The 26,117-nt window shown below is 36.4% G+C and overlaps 1 protein-coding gene across 2 annotated transcripts in view; it reads right to left on the bottom strand.

Moving 5' to 3' along the window:
• The window catches only part of ASB9 (ankyrin repeat and SOCS box containing 9), a 238,952-nt gene that overhangs the window by 75,011 nt on the left and 137,824 nt on the right, over positions 1-26,117 (bottom strand). The window contains exon 12 of one of the 2 annotated variants that reach the window (XM_074299952.1): positions 3,465-3,525. The exons of the other annotated variant lie outside the window; for it this stretch is intronic. The gene's annotated coding sequence lies outside the window, so the exon portion shown is untranslated. Of the gene's footprint in view, positions 1-3,464; positions 3,526-26,117 lie in introns of those variants that run through there. 2 annotated transcript variants of the gene reach the window in all.

The following is a 26,117-nucleotide window of genomic DNA, read 5'->3' as shown; positions in this document are numbered from 1 at the left end:
TGGCTACCCTCTCCCCAAAAGAAAGTGCCTATGTGCCTATTTACCTAGCTATACAAAATCCGTATGAGTATTATCTAAATATGAATTGAGGGCATTGTTTTTGGTGGTCATTTTTCATTCATGAAAAGGACCAATGACATTCTGAGAGTAATGTCCTAACTTCTGAGTTTTTAAATGAGTCGGGACTGTGCAAAGTCCCAGCTTTACTCTCTCCTTCAGAATCATCTAAGTCCAACGGCAAGACAAAAATCAAAATGATTGTCCTGATAATGGACCAGGATGCCTTAGAGAATATACTCAATAAGGGAATTAATAGGAAGCAAGTAAACTTTTACAAATGGTATTCACCAATGAACCACATCTTAACATCTCACAATTGATCTCATTATACCATTTGTTTGTTATTATGAAAAACATTAGATTTGTTAAAAAAAAAATGCTACCTAATAGATTTTTTTACCTGAAGGTGTCTCCTTTCCATATGTCAGGATCATTTCAGATTCCTTAAAATATAAATAGTGGCATTAGCCCTATTCAATGACCCTCAGATAATAGACATGAAATGAAGAATAAAACAGCAAGATGGATGCTTGCCAAACGTGTTCACTATCCTGATGAAGGACATTCAGTGCAAAGGCAAGGTCAAGGAAGAGTTCTCAATGGATAATGAGGTTCTATCGTGCTACTATTGTAGGTGATATTGTGTTGACTGCATTTAATTACCTCCAAGAAGAGATTTGTAATCACTCTGTCCATCCAGACAGGAAAGATCAAATGAATAAAGAATGTTTATTGCCCAGATTTCAACATGCATTTTAATAGATATTTTTAATATAAATATTTTATGGATTTTGTTTTATGGAAATGAGACCTGGAATATCACTGTCTCTAAAGGGCTAAGGATGAACATAATACAGAAGAAGAAGTAGTGGAAGACCTCTGAAAAAGATCAGAAATTAAATCTTTCAAAGAATTCTATGACAGGGAGAGAAGCAGGATTTGTCAGGAAACAAGAGAACTAATAGGTTTCAAGAAGAAAGAGAGAAGCAAGAGTGATCCTCACAATGTTGAGAGAGAGTTCCTAGGAAGGAACCTAGAACATTGGCTAGACCCCTCATAATGAACTCTTGGGAGAAAATGGACAAAAATTCTTGAGGATGAACAAGCTCAGATGGGTTGTTATTTGTTTATTTGGAGGGGAAACTTTGAATTTCATAAGAGCACAGATACATTCAAGTAAGGATATTATGATTCTCAATTAAGTGAAATAAAGATATGCCAACCAATATTTGCCCTAGAGATAGACTCAAATTTAAATTATCATCTTTCATTCAATTTTCCTGATTTCACTAATTATACCATTGCACCACAACTAGGAGAAATAATGTATAATGACAATATCAGAGTTGGAAATAGGAGGAATGTCCAGAAAAAAGCTAATTGTCATTCAAGTCACTTAAAAAAAAAGTGACTTGCTATTTTTCTACTACTACATTTTAAATTATTAAGAAAAATAGAGTTAAATCTCATGCTGCAAGGAAAGTCCCATTTTTCCCCTATTTATGTGGGGAAAAAGGAAAAGGAAATCAATTTTTTCACAGCAGCTTGTTTCCTTCCTTCCAGAGCCTTAGGCACCTCTTGTAAAGTTGTAAACTGGATTGTCTTTATGAAAACAAAATCCATGTTATAGCAGAGGTTACAGGGGAAAAACTAATGGATTCACATCAGAAAGCAGTCATATTTATCTTTTGGGATAAAGTCATGAAAATCAACCCACACTAGTTCATTTTCACTAAGCAGGATGTTGATAAAGGGCTTGATCTCCTGAACTAGCATTTCTTAACCTTTCTTGTCATAACCCCTATGGAATGGAAGGCTGATGAAAGCTAAGGACCCCTTCTCAGAATGATAATAATAAAGTAAATAAAATACATAGAATTACAAATGTTAGTAAAAATGAGATGCTATTTCCCCCTTAAGTTCATGCATATCCTGAGATCTGTTTCAGTCATTGACATGCATTAAAGTAGTATTTCTCAAACTGTGATTCTTAAATAATTAGCATTTATATAGATTTTTAAGGTTCTAATATCTTGCAAATCTCCAAAATCCTTTCCTTATCCTGGTGGAGGTGTTTGTGTAGATCAATGAAACTATGAACTATTATTCCACACAAGGTTAACTAAGGTAGACAGGTCATAGGAGAGAATTCTGACAAAAGGTGATCTACTGGATGCATGGCAAACCATTCCAGGATCTTTGTCAAGAAAACCCCACAGACAGTATGCAACAAACTTAGCTAAGTTTAGACAGACAACAAACAAATAAGCTTAGACAGACTTCAGAAAATAATGGATCACAGAAATAGTGGTTGGGTACAATTCACTAGGTCAGGAAGAGTTAGACAACTGAATGACTAAGCAACAACTTTGCAAATATTGCCTCATTTGATACAACAATCTTGTGAGGTAGGTGCTAATATCATCCCCATATTACAGATGAAAAAAATGAGGTAGGCAGAGGCTAGGGCCATATAGTGAATAAGTATCTGAAAGGGAGGGGCAGCTAGGTGGCGCAGGGGATAGAGCACCAGCCTTGTAATTCATGAGGACCCGAGTTCAAATCTGGTCTCAGACACTTAACGCTTCCTAGCTGTGTGACCCTGGGCAAGTCACTTAACCTCAGCCTCAGGGGAAAAAAAAAAAGTATCTGAAAGGGAATTTGAATTCATCTTCCTGACTCCACATCTTATCCAGTGCTCTATCTACTGTGTCACCTGTTAAGTTCATGCCCATCTGATATGAATATAGAATGATATTCTACAAGAGATATTTCATGCTAATGATATTTCCCTCCTAAAATCTTAAATATTAGATTGTATATTTATAAAAAATGCCTAATCATTAATTTTGAAATAATATGTTTCTGTAGCATGTTCAGGTTATTATTAAAATATTACTATTTAAGCTTCAACAATAGCCTGGTGATATCACTACTACAGTTACTAATGCTTTTACATTATAAAGGAGGAAATAGTGTGATTTGCCCAAGCTCACATAGCTACTACTCAATCAACTAGTTAAGCAACAAACAGTTTTTAAGTACTTACTATATTACACCTTGTTAAACCCTGGATACATGGCTTTATTGTACAGAGATGTTATGGATTCAGTTTGAGACCACTTCTATAAAGTGATTATCACAATAAAGGGAATCATATGATATTTTTGGCTTTTCAGAGCATATGAAAATTGTGTTTATTGTAAACTGTAGTCTATTAGTATGTAGTCGATTATTGTATACTGTAATCTGTTAAGTGAGCAGTAGGATTATGTCTAAGAAAAAGTACATAGACCTTAATTAGAAATATTTTATTACTAAAAAATGTGTTAACTATCATCTGAACCTTCAACAAGCTGAAATATTTTTACTGGTAGAGAATCTTACCTTGATGTTGATAGCCATTGATGATCAGGGTGAAGGTCGCTGAGGTTGAAGGATGGGGCAAGGTCACTGTGGCAATTTCTTAAAAAGAATACAACAATGAAGTTTGCTGCAGCGATTGACTCTTCCTTTCACAAAAGAGTTCTCCATAGCATGAGATGCTGCTTGATAGCATTTTACCCACAATAGAACTTCTTTCAAAATTGGAGTCAATCCTCTCAAACCCTACAGCTGCTTTATCAACTAAGTTTAAGTAATATTCTTCAATGAAATATCTCAAGGAATAGGGAGACTGAAGGGGAGAGAGAGAGAGGGAGAGAGAGCAGTCAGTGGAGCAATCAGAACACATGCAACACATCAACTAAGTTCACTGTCTTATATGGGTGTGCTTTGTGGCTCCCCAAAACAATTGCTATAGTAACATCAAAGATCATTGATCACAGATTACTCTAAGAAATATGATAATAATGAAAAAGCTTGTAATATTGCAAGAAATGTGACCCAGAAACACCATGTGATCATATACTGTTGAAAAAATTACTTACTCTACTCAGGGTTGCCACAAACCTTCAATTTGTAAGAAACTAGTAGCACAATAAAGTGGAGCACAATAAAACCTGCACACACAAAAATCAACAAGAGACCCTGCTCTTAAATAGTTTATGTTTAAAGATAGAGACATCATAAATGCATTAGCCACTTACTTAATCCCTCTCCCATTCATTTACAAGATACATACAGAGTATGTTATTGCTGTTTTTATTATTTATTCTTAAAGATGAACATGATATTTCAGAGGTGATGCCATGAATGCAAGTAACTTGGATTTGAATGAGGGAGGGATGAGCAAAACTACCACTTCAGTCTCACTTTCAGCATTAGCAACTGGTGGGCCTGAGAGAATTCTTCAGAAAGTAGCATTCAAACTGAATCTTTAAAAAGCCAGAGATTCTAAGATGTAAAGGTAAGGAAGGAAATATATTTTAGTAATAGGGAACAAACAATGCAAAATCAGAGATGGGGATGAAATGTAGTATTAAAGAAACAGTCACATAACTAAAATGTAAAGTGACTGAAAGGAAATAGTGTATTATAAGCCTGGAAATAAACATTTTAAGAATTTTTTTAAAAGGAGTTTGTATTTTATTCTGAAATCAATAGGGAAATGGAGTTTTTTTAAGTGGGAAAGTGATTTGGTCAGATTTGTTCTTGGCACCTGTGTGGAGGGTGAACTGTAGAGGAGAGAAACTAGATTAAGGAAGACAGGCCAATTAGGAGACTTGGGCAGCCCAACTGAGAAGCATTGGGGGCCTGAACTATGTATGGTGGTAACCATGTAAATAAATAGAAGGGGATCAATACTTCTTAGAGACATTGTAGGGGTAGAATTGATACAGTGACAACTGATTAGATAGGGGGTGAGGATTGAGGGAGTCAGAGAGAGGGAAGAATCAATAACTCCAAGGTTGTAAAGTATTAGAAATTGAATCAAATTAGTTTAGGAAGCACTGAATGAAAAGATCACCAGGGAAATGGAAGGGTTTCAGGCAAACAAATGATTCAAGTTGTCTATCACAGTATAAAGAAATATTAATAAATCTATTCACTCATTCCCAAATATATAAATATATATTCTTAATAGTGATACTTTCCATGGAATTGGCAACATCTCTGCATTTTAGGAAACAAAATAGTAGAGTTAAAAATACAAGCACTCAAAAAAAGTATGGGTGGTAATCATTGATCTTTGACAAAGTCAAACTTAAAGATTAAAACAAGAGAGAAATGCACCTTATGTCAGTCATATTATTGTTTTACATGTATGTTTACATATGGTTAAATGCATATGCATGTATGTGTCTGAGTATATGTGTGTATATAGATATATGTCCATGTGTGCAAGTCTGTAAGTGGGTGTGAATGTGTGTGTGTGTGTGTAAATATATCTGTGCTTAACAGTAGCTTGGGGGAGATGAGGGTGATGAAAGGGGGAAAAAAAGAATAAAGCAAAAAGTGCTGAGCAGAGAACAAAAGAATAATCTACAAGGAACAAGAGAAAAGATGGACACACACAAATATAATTTCTTTTATTGTTATGTATACTTTCTTGGAATAGAAAGTTATTTTTACATACTTTGAATCCTCCCTGATGGTCTGCTGGGCACATAAGAATATTTTGTTTTGTTTTTTTTTTTTATTTTCCTTTTCTGTCTATCTTATTTCTTATTTTGTATTTAATTCAATAAAGAAAAAACAATTTAAAAAAGAAAATACAAGCAATCTTTTAGAGGCCAAAAGCTAGACATTAATGAATTATCTAATTACTTTTTTGTATTGTATTAATTTTTATTATATCATATGATGACCTGGATCAGTTCACAGGAATGCTTAAAGTAGAATGTTGAGATGTGGTCCAGGTCCTAGATCTTTGTCTAGGTAAATTAGTTTAGTATCGTTTACTCTAACCCCAAAGATTGTACTGTAATGCCTGTTATTTATTCTATTCTACCAATATACACAAAAATTGAAATTACGTTCACAAAAATTGGTTATCAAGGTCATATGGATGAATCAGCACAAGACATTGGGGCTCAAGGGAGAAGCAAAAAATGCTGGGGTTCCAGACCAGTGTCATGAGGTATCTCAAAAGAATTTATAGGCTCAGATTCATCTCCAAGTCAAGGGGCAAAATTCATTATACTGATGTCAATTAAAGTGGGTAATATTTCAAAAAAGGAAGATAGCAAAGAACAAGGAGCAAGCAGATAGATTTGTTGGGAAAAGTAAGAGAAACCAGGTCCTTCTTGTCACTGATATGTTAATTTTATGGCTTGAAGGTGAAGTTGAGGAGTGATTAGATTCTTGCTTTGTGCTCATAGATCCCTAGGTAGATCTCATCTTGGTGGGGGAGGCAGAGGAACCTTCTGGAGGTGTGTTTTTAGGCCTGCAACATCCCTACGTCAAGTGATAAGTATCCAATTTCATACTGCACATGTGTTAACTTTAGACATTTTGTTATTGATGCTCATTAACTCCAAGCATCCTTTATCACTGGCCAGCAGGCTATTTGTTATCTGACAGCAAGCAATCTTTTGGAATCAGCATCCTGACCTAAGGTAAACTAAGGGAAGAAATATATCATTCCTAACTACATCATTCCCAAAGCCAGGTAGCCTTGAGGTTATGCCTAAGGGCTGTACCACATGGAGACAATCCTTGATTTGGTGAGTTGTGAGGATCTATTTTCCTAGTGAAGTTAAATAGCCAATTTCACTAAGGTGGAAAAAATTTAAAACTTGAAAGTTTTTTTTTTGCTTTTTTTCTAGCATAATGCCTAAAAAGCATAGTGAAAATAATATTAGATTCAAATCAGAGTACCTATGAGTTGTAATTTTAACAATTGATAAGACAATGTCTGAGTCTCAGATTTAAGATCTATAAAATAAGGGAATTAAAACTGATAGCTTCCTTGACTATGATATTCTTGACTTATAGCTATGACAGTCATTGGGATTTATGTCTACTGAAAACATTCCAGAAATCTGGATTCTTATTAAAGATTAAAGAGCATTGCTGGATCACTTCAGCAATTGTGGACTCATACCACTATGGTGTGACATTGACTGTAAGCTCTTGAGGCCAAAAATTATTCATTTTATTACCCAATAAATATTTCATTTTGATAAATATGTCAGCTGAGTTAGGTCTTGAGGGTAGGGAGTAATTTTAACACATGAGGGTGGGAGAAGGCTTAGGAGATGGTATGATCAGGTAAATGATTAGTCCTCACTTTATAAAGAAATAAAGATGCAGAGAGGTTTAGGTACTTATGCAGCTGTAGATGTAAATCCTGTGTAAATTGGGACCACTGGATATATTCCACAGAGGACAGGGATTCTGTTGATGTGTTCACAATTTTCACAATTTATCTGGAATCAATTGCTAAGCGATGCTGGCAAAAATAGATACATTGCATCATCAGCTATTCCTACAGCCCCACGAGTTCTGGTAATAATGTTTAACAATTCAGAGATAAACCAATGATGTGGATGGAAAAGCAAGAAGTTTGCCATTAGAAGAACTGAATTTTTAGTCATTCTGAAGCTTTGGACAAGGTACTTCAATTCTCTGAATTGTAGTTTCCTCATCTGTATAATTCTTGCCCTGCCTACCTAACAGGGTTGTGAGAATACTGAAAAGTGCTATATATACTACCTTGAATGTGGTAGCAGACCTATGATTTCATTGCTATAAAGGAATATTTCCAGTGAAGAAATGCCCTCTGGCTATTCAATTCTGTAGGTTATGGTATTATAGAGTTGCCTGGGGATATGAAAGATGAGATAATTTATTTAGGGTCATACAGAGAGATGTCACCTTCCAAGGTGAAGCTTGAAGCTTGACCAAATGGTGATTTTTAAAAACAAACAAAAAACAAAAAAAAATCTTCCTCTCAAGAACTCTCATAATTATTGGCCAGGTCAAAAGATAAACAAGATCAAAGAAAACACTCATGCTCATCGTATACCACCTCCAAAGGCCATCTGCACCTTGGAAAGGAATGAGGGTTCCTACTGGAATAGGTCTCAAGAAGATCATTCGATCTGGAAGGGACCCAAAGAAGTTATATTACTCCTAGAGCTCATGGATTCTATTATCTTCATCTCAAATTATGTAAAATCCCATCCTGTGAGTCAATGATAAGTTTCATGGAGGAGGTGAGAGCTGAGCTGAACCTTAAAATATGGACAGAATTTTAGATAAAAAGAGGTAAGTAAGAAAGGGGTTCCTTGAGCAAATTCAAAATGAGATCAGGGCAAAGGTGGAAAAAAAAAAAAGCAAAGACCTATATGTTGTATATTCAGGGAACTGTGAGAAAGCCAAACTAATTCAAACAGTTGAACAGGAGTTAGGAATAGTAGGTTGCGGCTAGGCTGAACAACTTTGAATTTCACATTAAGACTTTATAGTGTAGGATACATGCTGATCTTCTATAAAAAATATTCAGGGGTTTTAGGCTAAGTGATCCACTGCCTCCAGGGCTATCACCAGTCTTATTGACTATTGTCTTGTCACAGAAATTTGATGACTCTGGAAGTTAGGGTGAGGATGAAGATTTTGCACAATTCTATTCTGGACTTAAATCCAATTTACAAGCAAATCAAGACATCATTCTTGTGATGTCATTGGTCTTCTTTGAGAATGAAGGCCCATCATCAAGGTTTTTCTGTGCAAATATTGATCTTTTTTCATACCTGATTGAATCCTTCTTGAAGGTAGAATCAGCAGGACCAGTGCTACCTGAACTGAAATCTCAATAAAATTATAGGGTTTTCTGACCAAAGTAGACTTGGTTTGGCAAGGAAGAAAATAAAGGTTTTAATTGTGTCAAGGATTAAGGAGGAATAGAGAGATTAGTGTTTTAAGAAGATGATTTGGCAATTACAAGCCTAGATAACAAGAAGATGATTATTATACTAATTGTGAAATTGGGAAAGTGAAAGGCAATTTGATAAGGGGGAGAATATGAATTTGGTTTTAGTTACATTCAGTTTGAGGTGATAATGAAATAGTCAAGAGTCTGAAATAGAGAAATAGAGGAGGGGAGGTATCAGATGTGTGAGGGCTTAAGGAGATAAAAATTTTGATTTATCCACATATAGGTCAAAGAAGAAAATGGCAAATTCTAAGTGAAAGAATACTTATGGATTGCATGAAAGACATTGCAAACTGAAGGAAAAAAATTAGATGGAAAAGATAGAAATTGTTTGTTTAAATCTTGATGTATGTCACCGCCTCATTCCATGCCAGCAAAATAAGCCTGGTCCTAGAGAAAAAATGACAAATTATATGTATACCATCCCCACTCTTTTTTAATTAAAGAAATAGAAGAATGCTTGAAGAATGTTGGCTATGCTAATCAATAGGTTGATTAGTTTTGCTGAACTCTTTTTCTTTTTTAATCTTTGTTAGAAGAAATGATTGTTAATTACCTCAACTTAAGAAAGTAATGGAAAAATGTTAATAATTTAGATTAAATTTAAAAGTGTGTCCTGTGTATATTTTTCCCCAGAGAAATCAGGTATTAAACATTTATGAGCACATCTCTGAGAAGGAGAGTATTTTAGGCATGATGCCAACTAAAATAAGCAAAGGGCTGAATAGGAGAGGAGAAAGGGAACATTTATTGAATGCTTACTATGTGCCTGCTAGAACACCAGACCTGTAATCCAAAGGACCTGAGTTCAAGTCTGGTCTTAGACTCTTATTTGCTCTGTGACCCTGGAAAAGTCACTTATCTGTTTACCACAGTTTCCTCATCTATGAAAATGAGCTAATGAAAAAGAAATGTCAAAGCACTCCAGTATCTTTGTCAAGAAAAACCCAAATGGGGTCACAGATACTTGGACATGAAACTGAATAACAACATGTGCCAGATACTGTGATGAGTAATTTGCTCATTATTATTCAATATTCAAATACTGATATTTTCAATAACATTAGGAAGTAATTGATATTATTATTTTCATTTTATAGTTGAGAAATTTGATACGTCAGAGGTTAAATGATTTGCTTGCCCAGGTTCAAACAGGCAATAAGTTGAAGCTGGACTTGAACTCATCTTCATGACTCTGGGACCAGGACTCTGAATGTTGTTGGTACAACAACATCAATTTGTGTATTCTTTACAAATTCAATGTAGCTAGATCATAGATAGGAGTAAAGCAAAAAAAAAAAAATTACAAGAATAAAAAGGTGACAGATTGTAAAGGGTGTCAAATAACAATTAAATATATTTTTTTATTTTTATTCTGAAGGTTACAGGAAATCACCAGAGTTTGTTGAATAGGAGGTGACATGGTTATATCTATACTTTAAAAAAAAAGAGAGAGGTGATATTAAAATTATGAGATCAATCATGAAGGGAGAAGAGAAGAGAGCCCAAGATAAGACCTTGAAGCACCCACAGTTAGTGAGCTTAACCTAGATGGAGATCTAGCAAGAGTGTTTGCGTTTTATATTAAAGGAAATAGCAGATTACTAATGCTTTCTGACCATATTGATGTATGGTCATACCTACATCTTGGAATAGTCATTGAAAAGCTGTATAGAAAATGGATTGGAACAAAGAAACACAGAATACAGGAGGACCAGTCAGAAAGCTATTGATATAAATGAAAGGTGAGGAGGGTCTGGACAATGGTAGTCACGTGAATGGAGAAATGGAGACAAATATAAGAGATATTATTGAATTAGCTGTTACAAACTTTCCCTACAAATATATATATATGGTTCCAAGGTAGATCTATAGATGCCCTCTCAAGATGAGTTACAAAACATACTAGCCAACTAGGATATACTAGTATAGTATATATGATATAGTACAATATGCTAACAACTATTGACAACTGCTTTTTCAGAAAGCAACTCAGCTATTCACCCAGAAACTTGATATTAAACAATACTTTCTAAGACTACTTAGAAATATTTACTGTAAAATGGTTACTATTATTTGCTTTTGGCTGAATAGTTCATATTTTCTTTTCCTTTCTTTTAATATATTATGGCTAGTTGAGAAATAATACCATCTTGCCAGATGGACTGATACAGGGAGGATTTTTGGAGAAGGCAGCATTTGATTTAGGTTTTAAAGTATGGTAGGAATTCAACTAGGGAAGAGGAATGGAAAAGATGTTCCAGCCTCAGGATACTACATGGGCAATGATAAAGAGACTGGAAAATATAGGGTATATTCAGGGGATAGCAAATTTATCGAATTTGGCTAAAATATACATGGAATTGAGTCATATGAAATGAGTATGAAAAAGTAGATCAGCCCTAAATTGTGTAGGACTTTGAATGGTAGCCAAGAATTTAAATTTAAATTAAAGAATCACTGAATATTCTAACAGTGACATATTTAAATATGTTTATGTAAGACAGCTAGATGGTACAATGAATAGAGTCCTAGGTCTGGAGTAAGGAAAACCTGAGCTCACATGCAGTAGCCTCAAACAATATCTGTGTGAACCTAGGCAAGTCACTTAATCCTGTTTGCCGCAATTTCCTCATCTGAAAAATGAACTGGAGAAGGAAATGGCAAACCATTCTACAATCTACAAGATACTTAGATAATATTAGTATAGAAGTGATATCCTACAATATTAAGATGGAAGAGATATTATGAAGGAGGAATTTACAGGCCTTGGTAACTGGTTGACTATAGAAGCAAAAACTAGAAAAGAATAAAAGATAGATTAAGGTTATAGATGGATCTGGAAAAAAAAAAATTACAATAGAACTTCACTATAAGCCTGTTTGTACCTGAGAAGCAAGTCACTTAGCCTCTGACTGAATCAGATTCCTCAATAACCTCAGTTACCCAGGCTATTTACATATCAGGAATTGAAGATTCAGGGAATTAAAGCTCACTTTCCCAAAATGAATTTAAAAGAGACCTTCCAACCCCCAAACCAATATTCTTTGTAACTCAGTAAAGGATGGTTGTCAGGATACCATTTCTTCATTCTCAAATCTAGTTATCCTTCACTAATGACATCCAAAACTGTTTGTCCAGTAGATAGCTTAAATTAAACATGCCAAAAACTGAACTCCTTATCTTTCCCCAAAAACTCTTAACCCTTCCATTTACCTATTATTAATGAAGGCACCGCCATCCTTCCGGATTCATGACCCAGATGTCATCCTCAACTCCACATCCTCAACTTTGCTCACTCCCCAGGTATGTTGCTAATGTCTATCAAGTTTATTTTTCTAACACTCCTCTCCTTTGACATGGCCATCATGCTGGAGCAGGCCCTCATCACCTCCTACCCCAACTACTACAATGGTCTACTGGTTAGGCTTCCTGCCACCAGTCTTCATTCCATCCTCCTCTCAGTAGTCAGTGATCTTCTTGACACAGATCATGTCACCCACTCATTCTCAAAAAACTCTCCTGGCTCCCACTGACCTCCAGAATCAAATATAAAATCTTTTGTTTAGCATTCAAAGCCCCTGATAACCTGCCCTCCCCACTATCACCACCTTTTATCTTTCTAGTTTCCTTATACATTACATGTACTCCTACAATTATTCTTTGATCCAAAGATACTGGTCTTCTTATCCTTTGTTGAACAAAACTCTCCATCTCTAAGAATTTTCACTGACTGTTCCTATGCATAGAATATTTTCCCTCCTTATCTCTGTCTCTTAAAATCCCTGGCTTCCTTCAAATCTGATAAAACCCTTCCTCTCCTCCTTTCTCTAAATCTCTCTGACTCTGACTCCATCTTTCTCATATCTGTTTCTCTCTGTGTATCTCTATCTCTGTCTGTCTGTCTCTCTATCTCTGTCTTTCCCTAGCTCTCTCTTTTTCTGTCTCTAAGAATCTTTCTCTCTCTCCTTCTCTTCCTCTTTCTCTTATCTCCCTCTCTTTCTCTATTTCCTCTTTGTCTTCTTCCTTTCTCTCCTCCCTATTTCTCTCCTCTCTCTCTCCTTCTCTCTCTCTCTGACTCTAAGAATCTTTCTCTCCCTCTCTCTGTCTCTCCCTCTTTCTCTCTCTCCACATACACACAAATTCACACAAATATATATGCACTCACACATATCATATACACACAGACACACATGCAAATATTTATGTTTATGTGTGTGTATGTGTGTGTATAAACAAGATCGTATCCCACACAAAATATGAGGATGTAACTTTATGGATAGATGAGAAGCCAAATAAACATTTCTAGCTTCTTCCCTACCTCCATCTCCTCCTCAAAGGAGACTTTTAATTCCTGCCAGAAGGAGAAGCAGAAGGTGGGGGCCAAAATCCTCATCTTCCAATTATCTACTTAGAGGAAAGGCTCTTCTGGATAAGCAGGACCCAGCTTAGATGCCCTTCTGCCTTCTGCTCAGACAGAACTCTGTTTTCTAGCCCCAGTCATTCAGACCATGCAAGCAGACAAGACTAACCCTACTCATAACTCTTAACAATTCATCTCAGTCTGGAACTGAGTTAGTATCACATATAATTTCATTAATGGTCATTGCCATAGATGGAACAAAGCCCTTGTTCACTGCGTCTTTTCATATAAAATGTCCTGTGAATTCTATAGCAGTAAAAATTTAGATCTGGGAACAGACTATCCAAAGGACAGCTGACACTGGACAGTAAATACAATTCAAACTGGAAATGTGTTGTGGTCAAAACCTTCACTGTTGAGTGAATGAGAAAAGGTAGGAGATAAGACCTGCCCTCCAGTAATGCCTTCATCTCAGCATTGCAGTTTTCACCATGTTAACTTCAGTGCCCCATATCAGGACTCAAGCTAGCTGGCTAGACCTGTTTCCTCCTCTTCCTGGGTATGCACCTATACCTCTTATTTGTAATAGCTCTCACTTTCTATTGTTCCTTTTCTAAGCAACAGAAAAGACTACATTTACTTAGTAAGCAAGAAATTCAAAAATTCCTTTGAAGCTTGCAATTCTTTCCTTTCCCCCAAAGAATTGCTTTTGAGCATTTAGTATTAATTTATACAGCAATAGGTCAGTCAATTAGCAGCATTCATTAAGCTCCTACTGATGTAGTAATCTCAGGGGATCTTACTGTGATTAAGCTGAGACAACATGCAAATACTAGGTACAAATAAGATATATTATATATATATATATATATATATATATATATATATATATATATATATATATATATATATATATATATATATATATATAAATCTCAGAAAGATTGTTTTTGTGTCCTTCCCTGTCAAAGAAGACCAATGGCATCAGGAGGATGATATCTTGACTTACAAATGAATTGGATTTGGATTAAGGCTGTGTGCTCATCAGTCCAATGGTCTCCAATGGACTCCAATGGTCAAAATCCAGTCACAAGGCATAGATACTGGCAATTGCCTCTTCTCAGAAAGGACTAAGATTAAGGACTGGAAAAAGGCTTCTCATAGAAGTTGACATTAGCAAGGCACAGAAGTCAGGAGAAGGGAAAATGTTCCAAGCAGAGTGACCAACAAGTAAAGATTGGAGATGGAGTGTCAAGGAGTGTTCAAGGAAGTCAGGGTCCCTGAATTGCAGAGTCTGAAGGGGAATAAGGTATAAAAAGATTGGAAAGGTAGGAAGGAGCCAAGTTATGAAGAACTTTAAAAGAAAATAAATTCCTAAATTCTTCTATGGGAAGCCTTAACAGTAAATTGTTAACTAGTGGCAAACATAACATAATCAATCTGAAACCAAGGCTATTTTTAAAATGCAAGCGATTATCCCAAGTGAAAGAATCCTTTTTTGTTGTTGTTGTTTTTAACCAAATATAATGAGACAAGTGATCTACTGCACAGTAAATCTAAAAACAGAAACTTTAGGAAAAAGCAATATGGTATAGTAATAATAGCTGACATTTGCATGGTGTCTTGAGATTTGCAAAGGAATTTATTCACATCATAATATTTGTGTCACCACACTAACCCTTAGAGTGAACATCTATAATGACTCCAAATATGCTTTTCATATTTTGCATGATCATGGGGCTATATGGAAAGAAAAGGGACATTTGATAGCAAAGAACTCTCCTATTGAATATGCAGAAGAAATTCTACAACTACTACAAACTGTCCATAAATCCATAAATGTTTCAGTCATATTTTGTAAAGGACACCAAAAGGGAGATTCACTTCAAGCTAAGGGGAATGGATTTGCAGCTAAAGCTGCTACTCATTCACCCCTGACTGTGGCAACTTTAATCTCCCAACTCTCTGATTCTTACACCCCTTCTTATAGCCCACAGGAATAAACACCCTTAAGCCAACTTTTAGCTGTTAAATCCCACCCCCTCTCTCCTGAAGCCTGTTCAGAGAAGGGGCACATACCCAGGGGAGACTGGTTTCAAGTTGCTTTTGGTCTTTGTTGACCCTCTTACTAATTGGGTAGAAGCTTTTCCCTGCAGGACTGAGAAGGCTCTGGAGGCATCAAGGCATTTGCTAAGCTTGCCTAGCTTCCTGCAGAGCAACAAATAGTCCAGCCTTTATTTCTCAGGTATTTGAGTACTCCTGTGAGCACTCTGGAGAAAGAAGGGTAAAATCATTTGTATCATTTCTTTCTCTCACTCTCTTCTTCCTAATTCTTTCTCACTCCAGGGATGAGAACTTTGCTCTTAGCATTTTCTCTGGCTTTTCTTGATGTCATTCTATGGACCCTGCCAGTAATTAACTCCTCCTTAGCCTTTTGGCTAGGGAGCTCCATGGGCAGTGGGGCATTCAGGATTGTTGGGTGGGCCATCAGCATCCTTAAGGCAGCCCACATACGCAATCTGATGCATTATTTGCTAAGGCCCCATGCCCAAATGTCACCATCTCCACCCTGGATGCCATCCCACTTTTAATCTGGTTGTGAGATTTGTTTCCTCCAAGCTACGAACTTCTTACCAGTCCTTCAGTCTGAACATTCTGGGACAATATCCCCTAGATACCGTTGCTGCTATCTTCAGATCTTGCACTTCCCCTATAGATCTGAACCCCCATCAAACATAGGGACAACTCTATGACCCTTGTCAGCTTGGAGCAGCTACAGAAGATGAGACCTTTGTCCCTTTAACACAAATGAATTTGAGGTGACTGATTGAGGGGGAGAAATGATGTAAACTGTGTCCCCTTTAATCTTTGGAGGAGGCCTGCTGCAAATTCTGTCCCCTTTAATCTATGGGGGAAGAGTTGGAAAGGCCCTGATGTATACTATGGGGGAAAAGGAGTCCTGAGTCTCAAACGCTCCTGGCTTCTGGGAGAGGCAAACCTTTCTGTCCATGAGGAAAACTCCTCAGATAAGTAATCTCATTCAAATGGAAATCTTGGCCTGGGGCATAATCACCTCCCTCTATTAAATCGAAAAATTAGCCCTTAATCTCCCCAGCCTCAAACCTCAGAAGGCTAATAAAAGATGACTATGAACCTCCAATCTTTGCTAACGCCCTTCTGGACTTAGCCCACTGGTCTTCCTCAGTGTAAACTTTCACAGAAGTTCTAATAGGATTTTGCCCACTGATGAATATATCTTCTTCTCAGTATAAACCCATCTTTGCAATAGTTCTAACAGGATCTTGACCTCTAAGAAATCTGTCTTCTTAGTGTAAATAAATCCTCTTTTGCCACAAACTTCAGATTTGCAAATTCTTTTGCAAAGAATCTGCAACATCAACCAGAGGGGATCTCTCACTCCTCAATTTTCACATTTCAACAACCTCATGAAAAGATATTTTATTAATTTATTATTGATACTATTATTAATATCATCATTCTACAGAGTAAAAAATTGAAATTCAGAAGAGAACTTGAGGGGAAAAAATTTGACTTTTATCCAGTTACTAAAATTTGTCAGTTTCACACAAGTATACATCATCTATTATGTGGTCTATTACAATAGCCTCCTTATTGGTCTTCCAACCTCAAACTTCTCTCTGCAATATATCCTACACTTAATTGTGAAAATGGTATTGAATTGATGTAATAGAAATGTGTCCCCCTGATCTTTGGATTAGAATCTCAACCCCTCTTGGCTCTGGGAAAACTACCTGGTTCCCACAGGAAACTCCTCCCGCCAGTTGATCTGGGAATCACTCTGGGAAACAATCACCATCTTTAGTGATTTGAAAATTAGCCCCTCAATAGCTCCCTAGCCCCAAGTCATAGAAGGCTAAGTAAAATCAACTCTGTATCCCAAATTTTGCTATTTTCCTAATCAGGAAGCAGCTGAGAGAGCTGCTCAATGAAAATAAACCCATTTTGCCAAACTTCACTCAGAGACTGGGATTGCAAATCCTTTTGCAAAACCTGCCACACCGACACCAGCTTGGAGACCTGCATCGCTGTTTGGGTATTTCACCTCTCACCAGAAAGATGAGTGAATTTGTGAATGAATAAAAAAAAAGCATTGACTAAGACCTTACATTGCCAGTGTTTATAGGAAGACTTCTACTCTATCAGTTTCAGGACCCACCAGCCAGGATATCCTCTTTCCAAAATTTTGCCCTAATTGAGATCTCTGCTGAGGATTTTATGGACAGTTGGATAAGGATTTCCTCTTGCCTTTATCCAAAACCTCAGGATAACCACAAATACACATTTATCATAATTATATAGCAACAGTTTCACTTTATCTGTCATCTCAAAGGCTCTCAAGCCCTCTCTGTCTGAAATAATCAAAAGGAATGGATATCTGCCAAATAAGGGACACCTGTGCTAATTCCCTAAGGTGCAGAAGAAGCAGAGACTGGAAAATCTGTGCCAAGGAAGAAAAAAGGAAAAGCCAGAGAGAGCTAACAGAATTATGTGGAAAAGCAATGTGTATGAATGTCTTTCCATTAGATCTTCCTCAAGGCCGTTTCTAAGAAATGCCAGAACAGAGAGCCCTCCCCTTTGTACAGTAGCAGTGATTGTTCACAGATATTACATTGTGTGATCTTCAGGGGCAGATTATCTTTTGCCTTTCTTTGTATTCCCAGAATTTAGACAGTGCCTGGCACATAGTGGGCTTAATTAATATATATTTATTGAATGCCTAAGATTGCAACTGGGAATTGGGTATCTAAGCCTAGTAGTTAGCAGTGTGATTATAAAACTGTTGACTAGCAGGGACAAACAATTTATCCTAAAATGGAAAGTGAAGGTCAATTTACTAGCGGAAGACAGATATAGGACCATGGGAGTTAGGTGATAATTCTGATTGATATAAGGAGTCCATTTGGGCAAGAGTAGTTGCTGCATTTTTAGAAGGATCATGTAGTACAAAATGGCTTTATGGCTCTTTCCTTTAGATTGAATCCATTAGGTCTAATTTTACCTTGTTGAATTACACAAAATAAAGCTAATCTTTTTTTTAAAAAAACAGTCCTTCAACTCTTTTGAAGGCATTTAAGACTTCCCTCCTAAATCTTAGACTACATAAAACCTCTCTGAGTTTCAGCTTCCTCATCTGTGACATAGGAATAATACATAATATGTGCTTGGCTGATTTCACAAGAATATTAGATGGAGCAAATGAAATCACATATATAAAGAGCTTTGTAAACTCTAAAACACCACAAAAATGTCAGCTAGTATTAGTCATAGTAGTTTTACTAGTCTTATAATAATAACTTGTTTTTCATAAAACATGATTTAGAATCCCTTCATAATCATATTAGCCCCTTTCTGAAGACACTCGTATACTGTGCCTCAAGGAAGCAGTTTACTGTCGAAAGACAGGGAGTGGGCTTATTTGGTAAAGTATATGTCTGCTTATAATGAATCTGAAGCACAATTTATCCTCATCCAGGGAACACTTCTGGTGTGGTCTGCTTCTAAGTTCCTGAGTAAGACATACTCATACACAAAGGCAAGAGAAACATATAAACACATGTGTTGAATGTGTTCCTCTCCCAAAGTACCAGCTTTCCAGCATGAGTAAAATGCAGAGAAAACACAGAAAAATACTAATTTTCCCAGAGCATGATCATTATGTTGCTGCAGTGGTCCTGTGAGCTCGAGTGTCCTTTGCCTGGAAGAATGTCATTCTTCCCACAAAATTCTCTCAACTTGCTAAAATCAACTGGCAACACTAAAGTGTTGACTAACACTGCTTTCTAGTATTTTTTTCTGCTTAAATATTCTTAAGTTTGATATTGGTAGAAATTATCAGTGTTATTCCTTGTGTGATAAAAGGAACATTTATTTAACATAGACTTTAAATAGAGGAGGAAGCTGTTCTTGGAATTTAATTAGCCTGGGGAAATGTTGTTATTTGACCTTCATTTTTGAAGAGGACCAATGACATCACAGTTAATGTCTTGATTCAGATTTAAGTGGGTCAGAATTGTGCAAAGTCATCAGTCTCAGTCTCTTTTCCAGTGGACTTTTTGAAGTGGCAACACAAAAGTCAAGACAAATGGTGATGGCCATTGGTAACCTTGGTAACTTGGTGACTTTAATGTCTGACCAAGGTCTAAGTCCTCCAGCACTTGCTTCAATCATCTTCACAACTGTTAGATAAGTTTCATCTATGGTGAAATAGTACTTGAACTTTTATTGTGGCATCCTTGTCACAATAAAAAGAACTCTAGCCTATGATGAGTTGGGGTTCTTTTAAATATGGTGGTGCTCCATTTGTCCTTTGGGGTGTCTTTCTGATTCACCATTGCTACTTTGGAAAATTTAACAGAAAAATAATGTCTATTTTAATTATTAATAGTACATTTTAAATATTCTTTTCATCTAATTTTATGGGCCACAAATATTTAATTGCCTTCCAATTCTAAGCTTTACTTCCTAAATTGGCTTGAGGCTGACCGGGCCCAGAACTTCTAGCATTATTTATTGTTGCTCAGTTACATCTGATTCTTCATGACCCCATGAACCATGCTATCCCGAGGGTTTTCTTTCTTTTTTTTTTAAGCAATAAAAAAATTTTAATCAAGGAATGTATGGGATTTTGTTAGACATAATACTATTGCACACTTAAGAGAATACAGTATAGTACAATATAAGCACTGGGAAACTTTCATGTGATTCATTTTATCATTATATTTCTTTATTATGGTGGCCTAGAATTAAACTCAAACTATCTCTAAGGTATGGTTGTACTATTATTATTCCTATTTTTAAAATAAGGAAATTTAAGGCAGACGGAGGTTAAGTGCCTAGCCTGATCACACAGCAAATAAATGCCTAGGGTTTGATTTAAACACAGGTCACTATCTCTAATACTATCCACTGCTCTTCCTAGTGACCTACTGTAAAGGGCTGAAACTGAGTTGCCCTGAAGTCCAAGCACTTGAGGCTAATTACCAATTGGACAATACTCTATTAGCATATGCTTGGCCAATGGCCTGGCCAACTATCCTGTGCTGGCTGGATCTGTGGGTGTATACAGTGAATGGTAAGAGGCATCGGAGAGTGGAATAGGACAAGCAGGAATCACTCTTTGGCAACAGAGAGAGAGACAGAAGGTGTGGAGATTCCTATATCTACTCCCCTGACAGCGATCCCAAAAGACCAAGAATAAAGATCAAGGACTTTTGCTTATCCTGACTCCAGCTGATTCTAAGGTATCCAGGGTGCTAACTCAGTCTTCACAATGTACTATAAAACCTACCTTTCTGGAAATATTCAGATGCTATACCATTCAATGCAATTAGATAGATATTGAAGAAGAAAAATTTATTAAGTACTAATTATTAATCAGGCATAGTGCTAAGCACTTTTACAAATATTATCTCATTTCACTTTCATAACAAACTTGGAAGGTAGGTGCTATTGTTATTCATATTTTAAAATTGAGGAAATGGAGGCAAACAGACATTAAGAAATTTAGCCATGGTCACTTAATAGGTATCTAAGGCCAAATTTTAACTCTGGTCTTCCTGATTCCAGGACCAAGACTCTATCTGGAGATATTACCCAGCTTTATTGATATTGATTTGTTATTCATGGTGAATTGAAACAGAATGAAATCTCCCTGTTTATCTTTTTTAATCCTGGACATTTACATAGTTGTTTTGTCTAACGTTATAATTGCTATCCTTGCTTTTTTTTTTTTTTTTAATTCACTTGAAAACATAAAATTCAATTAAAATCAATTGAGGTATAATTAAATTTTAACTCAGTTCTCTCAGTATAATTCTGTGTGTTTATGTTTCTCATAAATAACTTGTTGGGCTCTGCTTTCTAAATTATACTATTACCTTCTTCCATTTGATGGGTGATTTCACCCCATTTATATTTGTGGCTATAATCGTCAATTGTGTATTTCCCTCCATCCTGACCTCTTATTCTTTTTTTTTCTCCTTTCTTTGCTCCCCACCTTAAAGACTCCATCTCAAATTCTTATTCTTTCTTTCTTCTTAATGTCCTATTCATGATCCATCATAGCCACACTAGAATTTGTTTTCTTTATACCATCCCTATCCTGCCTTTAAACTATCCTCCTTCCCTATTATGCCAATATTTCCCTGTTGAGGATTAATATATTTGTGCATCAAAAAATCTTTGTGAGTGTGTGTGTGTGAAACTGTTAAACGCTTTTGTTCAGCTCAGATGAAAGAGAGGTTCACATCACACATTCCCTCATCCCTTCCTCTACATTTATACACTCTTCATAACATATCCACTAACTATGCAAAACAGTCCTTCCCCTTTATCTTCATTTTTACCTAATATATTTTCCTTTCCTTTTTTTTTTCTTAAGACCATTTAAAAAAAAAAACAAAAAAACACATTTTTACTATGAGGCCAGAGCTCTGTGGGTTTTCCCAGTCAGGGAGCTCCTGAAACTTCCCTGAGAAAAGAACTTTTGGACTGTTTCCTGTTCCAGGGCTCTTAGCTTCTGGCCATCTTTTTGTTGATTTTTGAATTAGATGAATCAACTTCCTGAAAGGTCACTTTGGATTTGGGGGTTGTTGCTTGCTCTGTCTGGTGCTCTTATTAAATCATTGCTGGAATAAAGGTAGAAGAGTTGGGTCCTCTGCACTCTTTACATGGCCATCTTACTGTGCAATCAAAATCTTGCACTATAATAGACTGAAGAATTTTGATCTTAAAGAGAGGATATATAGAAACAATATAAGTATCATAAGTCTCTCAAAGATGTGGCTCAGTGCTCAACTTGTCTGCTCACATAGTTCCAAGATGGAGAAGGATGTCCTTCTTCTGGCTCCACTGTACCAGAAATCCATAAGGTTTTCTTAATAAACATACTGGAGTTGTTTGTTGTGCCCTTTTCTAGCGAATTAAGGCAAACAGAGTTAAGTAACCTACCCAGGGTCACACAGATAGTAACTGTCTGAGACCTCAGGACTTCCTGACTCCAGGACTAGAATTCTATTCACTGGGACATCTAGCTACCACTATACTAGCTTCTGGTACATGAAAAGTGCTTAAGAAATGCATGTTGAAAGATAATTGTATAAACATGTATGCATATATTGGATTTAACATTCATTTTTACAATGTTTAATATATATTGGATTACTTGCCATCTAAGGGAGGGGGTAGGGAGAAGGGAGAGAAAACTGAAACACAAGGTTTTGCAAGGGTTAATGTTGAAAAAATATGCATGCATATGTTTTGAAAATAAAAAGCTTTAACAAAAAAAAAAAAAAAGAAATGCTTGCTGAAATTTGGAATTATGTCCAAAGATTATCCAACTGTGCATACCCTTTGATTCAGCAGTGTCTCTACTGGACCTGTATCCTAAAGAGATCATAAAAAAGAGAAATTCCTGACCCATATGTGCAAAAATGATTCTGGCAGCCCTTTTTCTATAAGCAAAGAACTGGAAGCTGCATGGATGCCCATTAGGTAGAAAATGGCTTAATAAGTTATGGCATATGAATGTAATAGAATATTTTGTTCTATAAGAAACAATCAGCACAATACATTTTGCATAGCCTTGTATTTCAAATTTTCCCCTTCTCCCCATCCCCTCCTAGAGTCAAGCAATCCAATACATGTTAAACATGTTAAAATATATGTTAAATCCAATATTGTAAACATATTTATACAATTCTCTTGCTGCACAAGAAAAATCATATTTAAAAAGGAAAGAAAATGAGTAAGAAAACAAAATGCAAGCAAAAAACAACAAAAAGGGTGAAAATGCTATGTCATGATCCAGACTCAGTTCCCATAGTTCTCTCTCTAGATGTAGATGGTCTCTTCATCACAAGATCATTGGATTTGGCATCAATCATCTCATTGTTGGAAGGAGCCACATTCATCAGAATTGAAGTTGCCATGTACAATTGATCTCTTGGTTCTACTCATTTCACTTTGCATCAGTTCATGTAAGTCTCTCCAGGCCTCTCTAAAATCATCATCCTGTTGACCTTATTTTTCTTATGTAATGTTATGGGCCAGAACTCTGTACTTAAAACAAGGATTCTTATAAAGTGTTAAGTTAGTGGAATCTATAATACAATGGTTATCTAGTTTAGCATGGTGATTAATAGTTCTCTAGTTCAGTACATGTACTTAGTACTTAATATAGTTCTACAAGATTCACACCTATGACAAAATTAAAATATAGCATATAAAGCTGGGACAAATTCAGCTACAATCAGAGTCAGAGGAGACAAGAGTTCTGGAGGCAGGAGATCAAGCTCTCAGAACCAAGGAAAGAAAGATTCATTCCATCTTCATCAGCCTTGTGGTGACTGGCCTGTTCTCCTGCACCCCCTACTGAGACCAAGGCCCATCTGAAGAGCCTCAAGAAAGCCAGCCGGGCCCCAGGCAAGGAGGAAATAAAGAATTTGGACTTTGGACTTTAACACCTTGCTATTCTTGTAGTGATTACTGTACTGAAACAAAGGTTTCTCCAAAACTCCAGAAAACCAACAAGAACATTACAAATACTATGTTGTGATCCACACTCAGTTCCCATAGTCCTCTCTCTGGGTGTTCTCTATCACAAGACCATGGGAATTGTTCTGAATCACTTCGCTGTTGAAAAGAGCTTTGTCCATCAAAACAGATCATTGTATAATTTTGTTATTGCTATGTACAATGTTCTCTTGTTTCTACCACTTCACTTAGCAAAGGAAAATGGGGAAATCAAACCAGATTAGTGGGTTTCTAAAGGGTCTCATTTAAAACATGTATATATAAATCCATATTACAGAAGCACATAGCAATATAACATAGGCTAGTAGTGATGTAACAAATAACATGAATCAACATGAGGAATTATGCATGTCCATAAATCCTAGAAATAGTCCAAAACCAATCTATTGTCTATTACTTCAAATGTCAGAGAATCTAATGATTCCTGAAAGTTTTGAAATCCAGCAATAGTCTCATCAGCAATTTTTCATTTCAAGGAATCCAGTGATTCCTATGGGATTTGAAGTTCTGTAACAGTCTTATTATCAGACATGCCCTTTCAGTGTCAGATGTTTTTTAGATCTTCTCCTTTGTTTCAAAGTTTTTCTCCTTTTTGTCTATCTCCAGGTGCTCGTTGGCACCCATCTGATTCCTTCTCCATCTGTAGAGATAGATACAAGCAAACCCTTTTCCTCTAGCAGTTAATCTATCTGGTCCCTTCCATTTGCCACTTTCTGCATCTCTCTACATCACCTGGAGATTATTGGAGTTGCTTGCACTGAACACACTGCCCTTCTGTCAGGTCAAAAAGCCTGTATTCTCCCCAATTGTAATCCCTTTCTCCCATCAGATTACCTTTTGGCTGATGAATCATGTAATCCCTTTCTGCCATCTGATTGCTTTTCTGCTGATTGATCATATCAGGGTACTGATTCTTTGAGCAAAACTTCAGATGCCATCATACCCCACCTGTTTTTTGTTTGAGGTCTGGAAGCTGGGCTCCACCTCTTATTTCCCTGGGTCAATCTACATTCTGAGGCCCAGTGGAAGCCCTTGTTGCATTTTGGACATAGGGTTTTAGGTCTTATTCTCCCATCCTGTTTTCTCACTCCATCTCTATGCCTACATTGAGCTTTCAGATGTCCTACTTTATCACACTGAAAGCATTGACAAGTCTCTCTGGAAGACCCCTGCCAAGAGGGACCCCATCTTTCCATGTTCTGCATTATAGCCTGGGCATAAAAGGCATTTGTGCCCATTGTAGCACAATGTCTTATGATCTCCTCTAAAGGAACATCTTTGTGTAGTCCCCATATAATTCTTCTACAAACCTCATTAGCATTTTCTTGTTTGATCATTATTCCTGTTGCTGAATTTTCACCAATGGTTCTTGTGACAGCTGTCTGTAGACATCCCACAAAATCAGCAAAGGGTTCATTTAGACCTTGCTCTATTTTTGTGAAGGCTTCTCCTCCATTTTGTCCTCCTGGGAGGGTGCCCCATGCTTTTATAGCAGCAGCAGCAATTTACTCATATGCTATCAAAGGGTAATTAATTTGTACTGAAGTGTCTGCATATTGACCTTTATGCGCTAGTTGGTCAAAGGTGATTTACATATTAACTCCACTCTGCCTATTTCATTGGGCTTGTATTCTACAAAGTTCACTATATTCCAAAAGCCACAACAAATTTTGTCCAGGTTCTAAACATGTCCTTGCTATAGATTTCCAATCATTAGGGGTTAAAATTTCATAAGCCAAATTCTCTAATACTATCTTAACATAAGATGATGTAGCCCCATAAAGCATGCAAGCCTTTTTCAAATCTTTTATTTTTTCCAGATCAAAAGGAGTGTATCTTCTCCTTTGTTGGCCCAAAGAGTCAAACTCTTCAATAACAGTATATGCATTTATTTTTAAGTCAGATATATCCTGTCCTTCTTTTTAAACTTTAACTGATGCCTTTTGTAATCTTGTCATAGCCTGCTTCATAGGTGGTGCTGATTGTGTCACTGCCCCTCCCTCCCTCCTTCTCCCTCCATCCCTGAAGGGTTAATTGAAGAGGGATGGTCAAAGGTTGGGGAATGACCTAACAGCTCCTGCTATGAAACACCATATTCCTTAATTTCATCATAATTATACTTAACTCCTTTCTTGCCTAATTCTTCATCTTTTTCACCTAGTTTGTCAGCATCCTCCCCCTCCTGCACTTTCTACTTTTTCCTTATTTTATAACTTATGTAATTTCCTAAAGCCAATTATATTAAGTTATATGTATAGAGTGTTTCTTTAGGAATTGAATCAGGATCATTATCATTGT

Source organism: Sminthopsis crassicaudata, chromosome 3 (genome assembly GCF_048593235.1).
Source record: "Sminthopsis crassicaudata isolate SCR6 chromosome 3, ASM4859323v1, whole genome shotgun sequence".
Taxonomy (NCBI): domain Eukaryota; kingdom Metazoa; phylum Chordata; class Mammalia; order Dasyuromorphia; family Dasyuridae; genus Sminthopsis; species Sminthopsis crassicaudata.
This window is presented reverse-complemented; position numbering and strand designations above follow the sequence as displayed.